Source organism: Ursus americanus, chromosome 12 (assembly GCF_024610735.1).
Source record: "Ursus americanus isolate L20-20 chromosome 12, mUrsAme1.1.p, whole genome shotgun sequence".
NCBI classification, from domain to species: domain Eukaryota; kingdom Metazoa; phylum Chordata; class Mammalia; order Carnivora; family Ursidae; genus Ursus; species Ursus americanus.
In genome coordinates this window covers 53,673,956-53,678,595 of record NC_142138.1, presented here as the reverse complement: position 1 = coordinate 53,678,595, position 4,640 = coordinate 53,673,956, and the positions used below count along the sequence as shown (strand labels likewise).

The 4,640-nt window shown below is 39.1% G+C and overlaps 1 pseudogene; it reads right to left on the bottom strand.

The window, feature by feature from the left end:
- Positions 1-1,628: 1,628 nt before the first annotated feature.
- Positions 1,629-3,533, bottom strand: LOC123794876 (T-complex protein 1 subunit zeta-like; annotated as a pseudogene).
- Between the last annotated feature and the right edge of the window lie 1,107 nt (positions 3,534-4,640).

Sequence of the window (4,640 nt, the reverse complement as noted above, 5' to 3'; positions counted from 1 at the left end):
CTAAAAGTAATTGTTTTTGATATTTTATTTCACTCATTCTATACAATGCCTTTCAAAAGACAACTTTAATTATATTAAAATGACCTAACACTTCACTCTCATAGCAATTCAATTTTTTCCAATACATTTAATTCTTTCTTTAAAACCTATCCATTTTATTAAAAACCAGCTATTAGGACTAAAAAAAGAAAAATTGGGGGATAATATTTCCTTTGAATTTGCCTGGCAGAATTTCATTCAGTTTGAGCTATCAGAAACTATACTTTGTGCTAAGTTATATCTGAATCTAGGCCCCCCGAAGCTTTTTACTGTAGTTTGATTAACACTCTGTGATCCCAGAAATGCAATGCTGTGACCCGGACCAGCCCGAATCATGAGAATTGTAATGACTGCCTACCTAAGTTAGTTCCTCTATGTCTGTCTTTTAAATATACTTAGGCCGTGTCACCGTGGAAGAAAGAAAAATTTACAGGTCACCTGTGACCCCTCACTTCCTCTTATGTCCCACATATACCTCCCCCTTCCCCCCCAAGAAACCCTGCTGGTTCTACTTTCAAAGTGCATCCGCACCTGACCACCTTCCCCTCCTGCACTGCGGGCACTCCACAGGCGCCCCTTTCACCCCTCCCTCTGCTGAGGCAGTGGCTTTCTCACTGCTCTCCCACTCCATCCCTGCCCTTCTGCTGTGTGTTCTCAACATCGCAGTCAGAGCTGTCCTTTCAATATAGGAACCGAAACAATCCACATCTTCCCCACCAATCCCACCCATGGTTCTGGCTAATTCACTCACAGTATAATTAAAAGCTCTGAAATAGCTTTATTGGCCCTACATAATTAGCCCCACCTTTTCATCTCCTATTACTCTCCTCCTTGCTTTCGGCAAACCATGCTTAAAGTGACCCCTTCCTGCCTTGGATCCTTCCCCCTGTCACTGACTCTGTTTCAGATGTCCTCCCCCAGTTTTTTGCAATGCTTGCTCTCTCCGCTTCAAGTCCTGACTCAAATGTCATAGGCTCACTAAGGCCTACCGTACTAATTTGCGTAAAATTCAACCTACATTCAAGGGACTCCCTCCACCGCTGAAACACCTAATTCTGCTCTGTGTTTTCTTTTCTTCTGTAGCATTTCCTACTGTTATATTATTCACTTAAAATAAGTTATAATGAATAAAATGATTTTATATTTATACCTATGTATTTAATTTTACATATTACCATAATATATGTAATTTGTATATGTAATATTTATTTACATATATAAATACTATAAAATATAAGCTCCATAAGGACAGAAGTGTTTGTTTCATTTATTTATTTTTGTTTGTTTGTTGCTTGTTTTTCAAGGAACGTTTAATAAGAAGGTAGATAAAATACACTTATCTAACATGATACTTTTATATCGTTGAAGATAAAGCAAATCATCCCGTTCGTTGGGTAAAAACAGGCTACTTAATGTGTGTACACTGCAGTACAATTTTAAAAATACTGTAATTATAATTTCGGAACTTCAGAATGTGACTGTCAGTGTTCTCTCTCTCTTTTTTTTTTTTTTTTTTCGTATGGAAAAAGAAAATTCCTTTGAAAATTACTAGAAGCTTGGACAAAAATTCCGCAGCTATATTCTTAGGATCACTCTGTAGAGTCTTCATGATTCAGATGACACAAGGGAAGCTTCAATTTAACTTTTAGAGAAGACATTCCAGCTCGTGTGGTCTCATCAACTAGGACCATATGGGTGGCAATCATAGCAAGGAGTGAAGGAACTATTCCTTGACACAATAATTATCCCACATGCTGACTTCTGCGGCTATGGCTGGTTCACTGCATTCAAGTCCACACCCACAAGCTGACCTGATTCTGAAAGTTCTGCTTGAACTTTAGCATTTCCTGAAGGTCAAAACCAGAGCTCTGAGCAAGAACTGAGGCTCAAGAATCAGCAAGTGCTTGAACTCCGAGTTGGGCCCCGCCCTTTACACAGGGCTTATAGTTAATCAAGGCTTCCCCACTACCTCCCCCGCTGCCCCAGCTCCTGGAACTACACAGCCATCATCAGTAACATTTTTAACAGCTTGCAAGCCATTTCTTATTGCATCTTTAAAAAAAAAAGATTTATTTACTTATTTTAGAGAGAGAGTGAGTGAGTGAGCAGGGGGAGGGGCAGGCAGAGGGAGAGAAAGAATCCCGAAGCAGACTTCCCACTGAGCATAGAGCTAGACCCTGGGCTTGATCTCAGGACCCTGAGATCATGACCTGAGCCGAAATCAAGAGCCAGACTCTTAACCAACTGAGCCAGCCAGGCGCCCCTCTTATTGCAGCTTTGATGTGAGCGAGTGTATGCTTATTTGGTGCTTTGACCGATAATGTGACAGAGTGAGGATTGTTACGTTTCTCAATAAATATGAATTTCTCTTCTCCCAACGTATGCTCATAAACAAGTCCTGCATGTCCCAAAATATCAAGATTTAGGTCATCAGAAGTATTTAGAGCTACCCCACCACAAGCAAGAGTCAGCCTTTCCATATTTTTTTCCTTTAGCTCTACTCAGGGCTGCTATGCTTTCTTTGGTGAGAGCATTTACGGAAAAGGGGTCAATTCCCTTTTCATTAATAACAACAAATCCTTTATCTGAATCACCACAGACTTTCATTTTCAGTTCTATTATTTTTTTTTAACTTTATCTTCAAAGAATTTACTTTCAGCTTTTAGGAGTTTCTCTCTTCTGTACACTCTTGTAAAAAAAGCCAGAATTCACTTCCGGCTTTTTCATATTCTAATGACACATTGCATGTGAGGACCTACGCATCTTCTTCTACTCTCTCTCTCTCTCTTTTTTTTTTTTTTCCTGTATCAGGATGTTGTGCCCCATGGTCCAAAACAAGACCTCTGATGAAGTTTATATCAGTTTTCATCTCCATGATTTCAACCACAAAGAGGTCAGGAGATTCATCTTGTGTTTTAATGGCAAAAATAGAATCCACTGCAGCCTCTGTGAAGACATTGGCAAAAACAAAGAAACAAACAAAAACAAACAAACAAACACATCAGCAAGTTCAGCACGCACTTTAGTATGAAGAAATGTTCTGGCCACATCTATAAGTACTTCCCTGTCCATTGCTTTGCTTACTTTGACTTGTTCCAAAAACTGAAGGGCTTTTTGTTTGCAGCCTCCAATCCTTCTGTTATTATTCTGGGATGAAGACCTTCAGGAATGTAAAGAGCCTGTTTCAGCAGCTCTCCAATGATTAGGATGTTGGAAGTGGTACCATCACCAGTTATGCCACATTGGGCTGTTGTTACTTGGGTTTATAAGGTAGCTGTTGGGTGTTGAATTTGCATTTCAGGAAGCAGCACATTGCCATCTTTAGTTAGCTGGATGTCTCCAGCACCACAGACAAACATCTTCATGATGTCCTTAGGCCCCAAGTTGGTCCTCAGCAGGTCCTACGGCTTCTGGGCTGCACTGGTGTTGACTGCCCGTGCTGCCTGGACTTGAGCCACCTTGGCCTTGGGGTTCAAGATCTTAACATCCTCCATTGCTAACCAGCACAGGAAAAGCTATTGCTTTTTTTTTTTTTTTTTAAATGAAAAGAGTGCCTAGTACAGAATTGACTCTCAATACCTATTTGATAAAGAATGGATCTGGTCATTTAATTAAATAATAAGTGTGTGCTCTCAAGTGGTATTGGAAGGCTTAATGCCATTTTTTTTGGTAATTGCTTTTGATTTGCTTGAAGAAGGTTCTATAATAGCATTTTAATACAACAGCTTCTCATTCTACAGGGAGATGTTGCCCACATATTCACCACTTTGAGTGAATAATAATTTAATCTGAACATTCGTGGTCCTGAAAATGTTTAGTGTTTCTTTCTTTTTTTTTTTTTAAGATTTTATGTATTTACTTGACAGAGAGAGAGACAGCCAGTGAGAGAGGGAACACAAGCAGGGGGAGTGGGAGAGGAAGAAGCAGGCCCCCAGTGGAGCAGGGAGCCCGATGCGGGGCTCGATCCCAAGACTCTGGGATCACGCCCTGAGCCGAAGGCAGATGCTTAACGACTGAGCCACCCAGGCACCCCATGTTTAGTGTTTCATAGGGAAAAAAAGGAAATCAACTTTACTCAAAAGCTTTAAATTTACTATAATTGAATATTAAGCACTTACACATACATTGTTATACATTCTTATAAAAACTATATAATATAGTTTTTAAAATTAAGTTTTGAATACAATTGACCCAAGGACACATAGCTGAAATCTTTCTGAAACTTCTAAGATTCTGAACTCTTTGCTCTTCCCACAACTCCTTCAAGTAAGATAAAAGGAAAGTAAAATTCCCATCTAAAGTAAGTTTGTCAGACTTCCATGGCATAAAAAAGTATAAAGTAAAATTTTGGAACATGATAGTAACAATATTATAGTATTAGGTATTTTAAGTATATAAAAAAGATGAATGTTCACAGAATAAGAAACCTCAAATACTACTTTAGAAAACAAGTTAGTTAAAATGTTCGAGTCATATTCTCATTTCTTTTTGCAATATCTAGCCTCAACAGGATATCCTCCACAACAGAGTGAGCTTTGAAGTTCACAAAATTTGATTCAACATTGGCATATCGACCTGACTTCAAAGGGATTTACACTGCT